The 12568-nt window shown below is 41.9% G+C and overlaps 1 protein-coding gene across 2 annotated transcripts in view; it reads left to right on the top strand.

The window, feature by feature from the left end:
- Positions 1-12568, top strand: part of LOC119863059 — an 85887-nt gene that overhangs the window by 17330 nt on the left and 55989 nt on the right. Inside the window, exons 5-7 of one of the 2 annotated variants that reach the window (XR_005295473.2) lie at positions 456-608; positions 5038-5236; positions 11578-12104. The gene's annotated coding sequence lies outside the window, so the exon portion shown is untranslated. Of the gene's footprint in view, positions 1-455; positions 609-5037; positions 5237-11577; positions 12105-12568 lie in introns of those variants that run through there. The other variant, XR_005295476.2, reaches the window with a different exon arrangement.

Here is a 12568-nt window from a genome sequence, read left to right as displayed (position 1 = left end):
GCAACTTGCCTTCAAAGTTGCAATATGAATACTCTCACCTTGGTAAAAGTGAAAAAGTCGCAGAATAACATAACCCACTTCTAACTCTTTTGATGGAGGTAAGGAGAGCAGGTGAGAGGAACCAAAAAACCTGTTCAGGCCTTCTTTGTAAAGATGATAAGAGAAGCAAAAAAGGACACACAATTTTTAACAGATACCTTTTGCAAAGTGCCATCCAAGTAGCAATATGAATGCTTTTATTTTGGCTAGTAGGTCCTCATGGTGTAATGGATCCTGATAGTGGAGACCTAGACTCCTGAAGTACCTTGACTAATTTCATAGAATGAGTTTTCAGCCTACAGAGTCTCCTATGGTCAATATCTCCAACAGCTTCAGAGGACTGATCATGTGGAAACATAGTCACCATAGTGAAGGTCCTTCCTCCAAGTCAATGACATGATGCTTTCTTTTTGTAGGATGTATTCTGTGAGGTCCTCAGTCAGGTCTTAGTCTATGCTACCCATGATGTGCTTTCATCTCCAAAAAGGAGCATCACACAAACATCCAATTAACCCATGATCCTGCAATCAATGATACACCAGTAGTTATGACTACACTTGAACCTCAAGGTGAGTGAACCCCAGGATGAAGTTGGATTTCTGTACCTAACTTAGAAGTGAATCATCAGTACTGCTGTCCATGTGGGAAAATTCTTGAGGTCCAATGTATAGTCTTAAAGGTCTGAGATGTGGCCATTACCCTCACTAATGGAGAGGAGAGAGTACTACTGTTTGTGTCTTGCTGGGGAATGACATAGCTTAATTGGTTCCTGTGCATGGAAGGGTGTCATCTACCAGGGGAATAATACCCAGGTTGAGGTAGGAAACAGAGCCTTGGAATTTACTTTCCTGTTGATGTTTTGTTAGGTAAAAGATCTCTGAACTCAAAGTAACCCAACTTTTGTCACAATGGTCCTCAGACAAGATCTGATTTTTTTTTTTTTAATGGATTTTGCTTCTTGTTTATACTTGGTGCCAGTTATAGTTGCACGAGCTGGGCTACTATCGATGCATCACTGTCCATCTGGTCTCTTTATGGATCAAGTAACTTTGGGACAGCTAGTGAGTCTTATGAAACTTGCTGGAATTCTCCAGACATGGAGAAGCTGAGCTGTTGTGTAGGGTGCATCAGCCAGAAGCCCTACAAAAAGCCTTATCTAGATGCAAAGCTGTAGAGGAAACAAGAAAAATCATGGCCTAGCTGAAGTGGCTTTGGACTGGAACTTGGGAGATGGGGGTTCTATTTCTAGTTCTGAGTGCTGAAGTGATTTACCCAAGGTCATCCCCCTCTTTGCATCTCTTTCCTCCCCCTCCTATTGTAAAATGTGATCCTTGCCTGCCTTTGCAAACTGTTTTGAGATCTATAGATGAAAAGTACTCAGAGCTCAATTATCAGAGGGGTAGCTGTGTTAGCCTGGATCTGTAAAAGCGGGAGAGTCCTGTGGCATCTTATAGACTGACAGAAGTATTACTTATTATGTCTGTTAGTCTATAAGTTGCCACAGGACTCTTTGCCGCTTTTTCAGAGCTCAATGTTACCTTCCTTTTACGTTCAGACTTCAAAGTTCTGTTCTATTATAACCCTGAGATCACAGCAGGGTTGTGGATAAAAACTTTGTTACTGTGGAGGTGGGATAAGTATTTTTGCTTCATTAAATGAATATAGCAATATTTGGCTTAGATTGGAAGAGATGAGACCATGTTGCCTACAATGCTGTTTCCTGGAAGTGTCAACATGTTGTTGATCTTTGTTTTGTCAGCTTATTCTTAATATGCCCTTGAAAAGATCCTAGCAGGAATTTGTGATAAGGCTGATATTGCTGGATCTTGTGAACTAGAACATCTGCAATAGTTTCTGTTTTATGGTGTGTGTGTGTGTGTGTGTGTGTGTGTGTGTGTGTTCTCTCTACACAACAGTAAGAATAAGGCAAGAACACAGCCACAGTTGGGTTCCAAATAACTCTTTGCTAACTATATATAAACATGCAATGCCTAGCTAAAGATATACACTTGGCAGATGTTGAGATTCAAAGATAAAGCTTTACACCATTAAAACACAAATAGTCAGCAAGACCTGTCAAAGTATACAAAGTAAATATCTTCAAAACAAGCTTCAATAACTTTTTCAGCAGCATTTTTATATCTGTAAATTTTGATTATCAATGGAAATACGTTTTGTTGGTCTCTCTCTCTCTGGTGAAATTGATATTACACTTATCAATAAAAAATTTAATCCTTCCAAGCCTGAATGAGACAGGGAGGCCTACTGCAGGCTCCCAAACTATTTAAAGGGATACTACCCAATTCCTGTACATTCTACTGCGGGCTTATTATGTGTCTGCAGGCTACTGTGGTTTATATCTTTTGCCTGATTGAAATACAGGGTCTAGAGTTCTTTTTCAAAATAGTATTTTTAAACTGGGAATTCTGACCTCTTTATGATGAGAAGATCACTTGAAAAAGGATATTTACAGCTTTCTGATGGAGAATGCACTCTTGTTCCAGCCCTAGAAAGCTTTCATGACTACTTATAAAACTGTAGAGGCTCTTTATTTGTGTGTGTTTGTAGCAATGCAATCTTAGGTCACTTTGTTTCTTGTGATGGGACCTAATCATACAGGCCTCGAAAAATGTTTTCCCAATCTACCTGCCAGATTTGCTACCCCATCTCATACAGATGACCTTATAAAATTGAAGTATGCAAAAGTGAAAATTGTCTCTTTATATGTAGTGGGTTTATTTATTACATCTAAAATGTACAAAAACACTTAGCAGCCATCTCATTTTCTTAGTATGTATTGGAATAAATATACAGGGAAACTACATGTGTTAGAAGTTCTCTTTACACCATCGGCTAGTTTCTTACTTCCAGTATACTCAGATGTCATATTCCATGGTGAAATCCATACCAGTGAGGGGTTGTTACCACCTGTGTGATTGGCCCAGTGGGAATAACAAGTCTATCAGCATTCAGGTCAGACCCTGAGTGTCTGTGTATAGCTGCAGCTCTGACCCCAGCAGCCTGTCAGCAATACTCCAGTCACACTCTGGCTTCAACCAGCCTGGGTTACTTCTTGCAGGGTGGCCCCAACACACTGCCAGTCCCACATTTCCCCCCAAATGTGTGTTCTGCATTGCCCAGCCCTCTCCTGGACAGTTGAGCTATTAGAGGTCCATTGCCCCTGTAATGGGTTGATATTCAATAACTTGGTATTTTAATTGGAGTTAACAAACAGTTCAGTTTAAATACAACACTGGCTTAGTTTTAATTAAAAAATAAAACAAGTTTATTTAACTACAAAGAGATTTTAAGTGAGGACAAGTATAAAGCATTAAAGTCAGAAATGGTTACAAGAGAAATAAATATAAAATTTAGCAAACTAGACTTGGTTCAAGGAAAAATCCTTACTGCAGTTTGTCAGCATTGTTCCCAGGTCAAGATGTCTTTTCCTCCAAAGTCCAATGGCAGGTTCATTTGTCCTCTTAGGTGAAAGTAAGAGATGGGAGGAGTAGAGAGTCTCAAGAACCTTGTTTACTACTTACTTGTAAATTGATGGAGACACATATTCCTTTGTTTAGGATAGATGTATTTAACAACTCTAGCCTAGTCAGGGCTGTGTGGGTGTGGACATGTGCTCACATCATCATCATCATCATTCAGAAATTCATAACTTTACATATAATGCTATTAAATAAAATTAGTCTAAAATAGGCATGTTTCTGCTGGGAGTAATTTGTTCAGGTCTGAAACTTCTGCTAGTAAATGACTAAACCCAATTTTAGGTACTGTTCATAATCATATCTCTGTCCGTATGACTTCTTAGAGTCAAATATCAATTTCAGCTTCATAAGGAAACTTAGTTTAAAAGCAGCTGTCTGGCACTTTAAGTGGAGAAGGTGGGGGCCTGCAAGGATTCTAAAAACTAATACTGGCCACTCCAGGCAGGTATTTAAACTCCCAAGGTCACAGTTTCTCCCTGATCTTGGAAGGGTAGATGCTGCTACCACATAAGTGCAAAAAAACCCCAAATCCTTGGGACCCAGGAAGGCGCACTTGGGAATTCCTCCCTGTGGGGTACCCTTAAGCCCTTTCACCCCCCTGGGGAACAGCTGAGGGGAAAAAAACAAAGGAAATCAGCTGTTGCCACCAGCTAATTAAACAACATGTGCACAAACCTCTTAGGACACCAAAAATCTACTCCTGTTCTTAAAAAAAAAAAATAAAAAAAAAAAAAAGAGAGAGAAAATATATCTGGAACTTAGGCTATTGCTAGGTTTAATAAACCCACTTACAAAAATTAAACGTCAACAATAACCTTCTTGAGTTCCAGCTTAAAGGTTACAAGCAAAACAAAAAGCATTTGGGGTTAGCACAGAGGAGACCACAAGCCAATAAGAAATAAACAGAAATAAACCTAATTGCGTCTTTCTAAACATTCCTGATCTACTTACATATCTGGGTTGTTAAATAAGTAGTTCTAGATATTATCTGATGATTTTTATATCTGGCCTTCAGCTTCTCATAGCATAACTGCTCCCTGTTCCCCTCTTTCCCGGAGAACAGCAACACATAGACAAAAGGAAGTTTTTTCCCAATTTTAAAAAGTTCTCCCATTGTCTCTTTTGGTCAGGTGCCCACTCCTTTCCTTTTACCTGTGGGCTTGTTAATCCTTTACAGATAAAGCAAGTAGAGAACAGCTATTAAGAGGAATTTTATAGAGAGCTGGCTGGCTGGAAGTCCATAAAAGGAAGCTATCCTCTCTTCCCCCAACTCCCCGCTTTCATTTATCACACCAGCTGATCTAGCTTGAAGCTAAATGTTAATTCACTGTAGAAATGACCTGTTTCAGTCTAAGATATGGGGTAATATTTCTAAAAGTGATTTAGCAATGCGCAGCTTAAATCTCCATTGGAAGTCCATGGAATTTAGGCACCATTGACAATTGTATCCTGGATTGTTTTTCAGTTAAGTTTTTTTTTTTTTTTTTTTATCTCGCAGGTATTTGGTTGTCTGAAACATCCCATTGGTATGAGGCAAAGGGGAAGCTCGCTGCACTCTGTCATCTTTAGGAGACATGAAACAAAACCGTGAAAGAGAAATCGCTAGAGAAAATGTAAGCAAGGTTGGAGGGAAGGAAGGACTGCTGAGTGCTTTGCAATGGCTGAATACTTCAATGCTATTTACTTCAATGACCCAAGTAAGCTAAATTTATTGTAAGGGGGAACATGTTAACTGTTTCAGATCACCATGGTGTAGTTTAAAAAAACTCTAGTTGATTGTATCAAATCACCACTGCAGTGCACCAGTGTAACAATTAAATCAGTTTTGCTAAACGAATTACTTTATAGGCAAGACAATTTAATGCAGATAGAAAGAGAACTTCCTAAAAGTCTCATTAGTAGGTAGCCAGCAAAAATAATCCCAAAACTGTTTTTAGATTAACCTTTAGCAATACATGCTAATAAGAGAGTTTGTGGGAATATGACATACTGTTATGATGCAGGGGATGGAGATTCTGGGACATGTCACTAAATGGTAGGATAGCACTAAAGTGGTATTTGGTGTAGTGTGTTCTCTGCAAACTAGTGTGCTCATTTTCCCCGAGTCTCTTCACCGAACTTGCTACTGTACGTTAAGCTGCCTGTTTCCTGTGCACAGGTTGTCCTCTTTAGGGGCTTTGGAATGCAGTGAGTTTCTGTTCATGGCATTTTTGACTTAATTCTCCCATTTATGGGATGTGGTGTTGGTGGGTGGCAGGAGGAGAGAAAATGTTTGGACCTTGCCTAACCTTGAAATAGGAGGGGGATGGGCTCAATAATATCCTAGAGGGAGCAGCAGCAGCACTGACCTGATAAACCTAAGCCCTGTGGAATACTGGAAAGTGCAGCCCACCTTACTGTCAGCCCTCTCAATCAGCCAACATCCAAATGTGGAACTCAGTGTGTGATAAAAAGCCAAAACTGGGGGTCATGCAAAACTTATGTGGGAAATTTAAAATGATGTGGGCTTTTTTCCTTTATTCTGAACTCTTTCTATGAGCTTCAGCTTAGTGATTTGTTGTTGATGTAAATCCGTTAGTGAGGATGATGCCAAGTTAGGGTGGAACACAAATAACTTGTGTAGAGAAGTGTGGTAGCTTAGCACCACCCAAGGGGATGAATGGAAAGGGGTGTTTGTGCTCTTGGGGAGGAGGGCAGATGTGGACAGTTTCCTGAAATTCCAATTTTGAAAATACAGAGGATTGAAATATTAATAAGAAACAGAAAAATGAAGGAGACGAGGCAAAGGGTGTTGGATAATACACTACCCAGGTTGATATTTGTGTCTTCGCAACCTTGGACCTGGATGGATTGTCTGAGTATACTGTACACTTATGTAAAGGTACAGTTAGCTGTAGAGAGAGAGCTCCAAGTTTCTATGGTTTCTAGGAGTTCAGTCTGCGCACATGTTCTATGAAAGGGATCCAGTTGTTCCTATTTAATATATTTTTCCATAACTAGTATATTCCCTCATTCTCATTAGCTAGGGTATGATACCTGGTGATACTGGCTCTCTCTTCCCCCTGCAGTGTGTGGGTTTGTATAATGAATGAGCACTTATCAACAGCTGGAAAATAAATTCTTTCCACATCATGTTATGCTGTAAAATTAACATCTGGTAAAACTAAAGAGAGGTTTTGGGATTGCAGTAAGGTGATGGATGAAACAACGGAAGAGCCAAATCTTCTAATCTTCCCACAAGTTTGGGGGAATCCCTATCAAATGTGAATAAATGAGCTGGTTTCACTACATTCCATACCTCAATCAGAAATAGTCCCACAAATATTCTGGCCTCTTTAATGGGGTGTAAGGATAAATGACCACTGGCTATTCCTACAGAAGATGACTAAACCTGAGAAAGGAAGACAAAAGGAGAAGGGCCCAGGATATCTCCTTTTCTCCAACAGGGGCGTGGCCAAGAGTAAGGGCTTGTCTACACTGGCAAGTTTCTGTGCAGTAAAGCAGCTTTTTGCGCTCAAACTGCAAACGTGTACACACTGCCAAGCCACTTTGTGCGCCGAAACTCCTCGGTTGCAGCACTGCAAAAAAACTACCTTGGCAAGAGTCGTAAGGCTATTTCCGCAGAAGCTCCATTGCTCTATTGCCAGTGTAGACTCTTGATTGCTTTCTGTGCTGTAATTGGCCTCTGGAGCTGTCCCATAATGCCTCAAGCAACCACTCTGCTCATTGTTTTGAACTTGGCTGCTCTGGAGACATGTGCCCTGCCCCTTTCAAAGCACCATTTCTGACAGCCCTTGTGTGCTGATCTGGTCTGGGACACAAAGCAAACCATTAATGTGGAATGCTTGTGCTATTGAACACAGAGGCGTGTGAGTGTGAGAGAGAGCGAGTCCAGGGAGGAAGGCAGGGGCTGATGTCGGGGTTTCCCCCTCCCCCTGCCTCAGGACTGGTTGCTTCCTGCTGCTGTTCCCCAAAACACACCATCTCTCTGCCCCCCCCACAGACTCCCTGTCTCTCATACTCTCCTCCCCCCACATCACCTCAGTTGAAAAGCAACTGGCAATCTAGTAGGATGCCCATGGAACAATGGGATTGGGAAACCTGCATCATGTGACACTGTGCCTGCCCCATGAGGCATTGCAAACCCTTCCCAAAGCACGCTGCGGCCAGTCGCACAGTGGGATAGCTACCACAATGGACGGCTATCTTTGCCGTTGCAAGAGCTGCTAATGTGGATGCGCTCCAGCGTCACAAGGAGCACAGTGTGGACATGCATCAGTGTTTTAATAAAAATGGTATAACTTGTGGCACAGAAACTTGCCAGTGTAGACATACCCTAAATTATTTCCTTTTCCAGTCAAAGATAGGGGAGGCAGAATGATCTGGAGATGGTTATTCCTGCTTTCAGGTTAGCCAAGGATCACTATGGCCAAATGACATGTGACCCCAGGGTGAGGTTACTTGAACAGACTGAGGTTCTTCTTAGCCAACTAGAAAGAAGTAGGAGTTTTTCGTGACATAAGTTGTTGTTGCTGTGGGTAACAGCATGTTTCTGATAGATCCTAACATTTTCCCTCTAGAAATCAATGAGGTATTTACTCTGTTCCAAGTTTTAATCTGTGTTACTCTGGAAATGGGATTTTTTTCCAGGGTTAACACTTTATTGTTCTTTATCTGGATTAGATGGAGCCTTCCAAATTACTAAATATTTTTAAAATCTGCAGTGAAACCCGTAGATCCATTTCATGTGCACTATAAAACTGCCATCTAACACATTGTTAGATAGGACAGCAGTTCTTTAATATTGGTACACAAGGAAGACCATTCCTCAATGTATAACTTTAATAGTGGTCATTTTCAATGTGTTAAAGTTTTGTTTTAGTGGCACTTTTTGTAGTAACATCTGGCTGATAACATTTTTCCTATCAAGCAAGTCAAATGCTTTCCTTCCCCTTTCCCTCAGCCCAGTGCTTAAGCATGTTCTGACCCTTAAACACATGAGCAGTCCCATCAAAGTCAATGGGATGACTCATTCTTAAAATTAAACCCTTTGCTGAATTGGAGCTACTAACAGGATGTGGTTTTCCAAAACATCTTGTCATATATAGTTATTTCTCTTAGACTGTACATTCTTTGGGCAGGGTCTGTCCAGTTCTAGTACAGTGCTTAGCACATTATTTGTGCTTAACAACAACAGTTGCTTTTCCTGCTGCACCACTCTTGACTAGCCTTTCTCGGTATAAATTAAATCAATTAAGAACTCCATTAAGTCCACTTACTGATCTGTATTCCAACCCACTGTGACATGCAGCAGGATACGGACCCTGGACTTCAGGAAAGCAGACTTTGACTCCCTCAGGGAACAGATGGCCAGGATCCCCTGGGGGACTAACATGAAAGGGAAGGGAGTCCAGGAGAGCTGGCTGTATTTCAAGGAATCCCTGTTGAGGTTACAGGGACAAACCATCCCGATGAGTCGAAAGAATAGTAAATATGGCAGGCGACCAGCTTGGCTTAATGGTGAAATCTTAGCGGATCTTAAACATAAAAAAGAAGCTTACAAGAAGTGGAAGGTTGGACATATGACCAGGGAAGAGTATAAAAATATTGCTCGGGCATGTAGGAAAGATATCAGGAGGGCCAAATCGCACCTGGAGCTGCAGCTAGCAAGAGATGTCAAGAGTAACAAGAAGGGTTTCTTCAGGTATGTTGGCAACAAGAAGAAAGCCAAGGAAAGTGTGGGCCCCTTACTGAATGAGGGAGGCAAGCTAGTGACAGAGGATGTGGAAAAAGCTAATGTACTCAATGCTTTTTTTGCCTCTGTTTTCACTAACAAGGTCAGCTCCCAGACTGCTGTGCTGGGCATCACAAAATGGGGAAGAGATGGCCAGCCCTCTGTAGAGATAGAGGTGGTTAGGGACTATTTAGAAAAGCTGGACGTGCACAAGTCCATGGGGCCAGACGAATTGCATCCGAGAGTGCTGAGGGAATTGGCGGCTGTGATTGCAGAGCCCTTGGCCATTATCTTTGAAAACTCGTGGCGAACGGGGGAAGTCCCGGATGACTGGAAAAAGGCTAATGTAGTGCCCATCTTTAAAAAAGGGAAGAAGGAGGATCCTGGGAACTACAGGCCGGTCAGCCTCACCTCAGTCCCTGGAAAAATCATGGAGCAGGTCCTCAAAGAATCAATCCTGAAGCACTTAGAGGAGAGGAAAGTGATCAGGAACAGTCAGCATGGATTCACCAAGGGAAGGTCATGCCTGACTAATCTAATCGCCTTTTATGATGAGATTACTGGTTCTGTGGATGAAGGGAAAGCAGTGGATGTATTGTTTCTTGACTTTAGCAAAGCTTTTGACACGGTCTCCCACAGCATTCTTGTCAGCAAGTTAAGGAAGTATGGGCTGGATGAATGCACTATAAGGTGGGTAGAAAGCTGGCTAGATTGTCGGGCTCAACGGGTAGTGATCAATGGCTCCATGTCTAGTTGGCAGCCGGTGTCAAGTGGAGTGCCCCAGGGGTCGGTCCTGGGGCCCGTTTTGTTCAATATCTTCATAAATGATCTGGAGGATGGTGTGGATTGCACTCTCAGCAAATTTGCGGATGATACTAAACTGGGAGGAGTGGTAGATACGCTGGAGGGGAGGGATAGGATACAGAAGGACCTAGACAAATTGGAAGATTGGGCCAAAAGAAATCTAATGAGGTTCAATAAGGATAAGTGCAGGGTCCTGCACTTAGGATGGAAGAATCCAATGCACCGCTACAGACTAGGGACCGAATGGCTCGGCAGCAGTTCTGCGGAAAAGGACCTAGGGGTGACAGTGGACGAGAAGCTGGATATGAGTCAGCAGTGTGCCCTTGTTGCCAAGAAGGCCAATGGCATTTTGGGATGTATAAGTAGGGGCATAGCGAGCAGATCGAGGGACGTGATCGTTCCCCTCTATTCGACACTGGTGAGGCCTGGACTAGATGACCTTCTGGGGTCCCTTCCAACCCTGATATTCTATGATTCTATGATTCTCATCTGGAGTACTGTGTCCAGTTTTGGGCCCCACACTACAAGAAGGATGTGGATAAATTGGAAAGAGTACAGCGAAGGGCAACAAAAATGATTAGGGGTCTAGAGCACATGACTTACGAGGAGAGGCTGAGGGAGCTGGGATTGTTTAGTCTGCAGAAGAGAAGAATGAGGGGGGATTTGATAGCTGCTTTCAACTACCTGAAAGGGGGTTTCAAAGAGGATGGCTCTAGACTGTTCTCAATGGTAGCAGATGACAGAACGAGGAGTAATGGTCTCAAGTTGCAATGGGGGAGGTTTAGATTGGATATTAGGAAAAACTTTTTCACTAAGAGGGTGGTGAAACACTGGAATGCGTTACCTAGGGAGGTGGTAGAATCTCCTTCCTTAGAGGTTTTTAAGGTCAGGCTTGACAAAGCCCTGGCTAGGATGATTTAACTGGGACTTGGTCCTGCTTTGAGCAGGGGGTTGGACTAGATGACCTTCTGGGGTCCCTTCCAACCCTGATATTCTATGATTCTATGATTCTATGCCCTGTGGTGCAATCTGGCCTGTGAAACTCATGTACCCCCGTTACCTTTCCTGCCCAGGCTGTCACCTATGCTGCTCTGCTAGTCAACAGCAAATTCCGCCAGGCTCTGTTCCCTCAGTCATCCGTGTGCAGAGGCAGACCCAGCTAAATTGCACAAATACTCTCCCAAGCCACACATCAACTACTATATATAGGGAAATCCCAGCAAATTCTCCTAGCCACAACCTTGCACCCCAGAAATATGTGTCTTACACTGCTCAGGACCTGATTAATGAATTCACCACTCTTTCAAAGGGTATTGGACATACCCCAGCCTCTGTAATCTGAGTAGATTCCCCCAAGCACTTTTGACAAAATCACGGGTTTAGATTAAACATCAAAATAAGTTTATTACTGGAGAAAGATAATCACTTAAAATCTAAGTGAACGCCTTCCAGTTAGATCCAGCCCCTCCCAAAGTCTCAATGGAGATCTTTGTTTTCCAGGTGATCTTGCTTCCTTGTGTGGAGAGGGGTGAGGCAGGCTCTGTGATGACATCACTGTCCCTCATTTAAACTTTTCTTCAGGTGCTGGAAAAATCCATGTTGTGTCATGGGGTTAGGTGCCCTCCATGGTGTACATGAGCTGCTCACTGTCTTTTATTATGAATTGCAAATTTTTGCTTGCACCTTTTGTCTAGTGAAGTTTGGCATGTAAGGCCTCTATATTTGTCCTCTCTGAGGGGCTCATCTGTGGGCATTTCCTAGACTCACAATATTTTTCAGTGACAAACAAGTGACAAGTTATAAGATTTTGCTATATACTTTCATACACACATTTCAACAAAATAATGAGGTTCATCAAATCAATATTTTGCACAAAACATATACTAAAGCAGTGGTGAATATGTGGGTACAGGGGCTAACATGGGGTACAGTATGTCAAATCTACCATACACATTGACTCTCAATATGACCCCATGCTTGTAAAATGCCATGTAAATGTACAGTATTCTGTTAATTAATTAATAAAAAATTTATATAAGGGTAAAGGAGCCAGTGTAGCTGCTTTAACTGTAGAAAAATGTTTGACCTGTAATAATCTGGCCATAATGCATCTGACAAATCATGAATCAAAGTTGTCAGAAAAACCTCTTGATAGCTAGTCAATACATTCTCTGAGTTGCTAATTATTATTTAATGGAGGGGAAGCTTTAATGAAGTCTTGTCAGTCTTCAAAGTCTGGGCAGATTAATGTGCAAACTAATCCACTCATGCTCGTAGCAAAACTGGGGAAGAGACTGAATTTTTGTTAACATAGGCAATACATACTATTCAGCCTATCTTGGAATCCTCTTGAATAGGAATACAGTGGTATAAAAAATTACTGGCAGACCCAGCATGCTTTGGTATATGTGTCATTGTCTTAGCTGATTTCATGAGCTAACTTTCTCATTCTAAATGTCAATCAACTTAAAATGAATCTTCCTAGTAAGAG

Source organism: Dermochelys coriacea, chromosome 1 (assembly GCF_009764565.3).
Source record: "Dermochelys coriacea isolate rDerCor1 chromosome 1, rDerCor1.pri.v4, whole genome shotgun sequence".
NCBI lineage: Eukaryota > Metazoa > Chordata > Testudines > Dermochelyidae > Dermochelys > Dermochelys coriacea.
The sequence above is the reverse complement of the archived record's forward strand: the minus strand, read 5'-3'. Positions and strand labels throughout refer to the sequence as shown.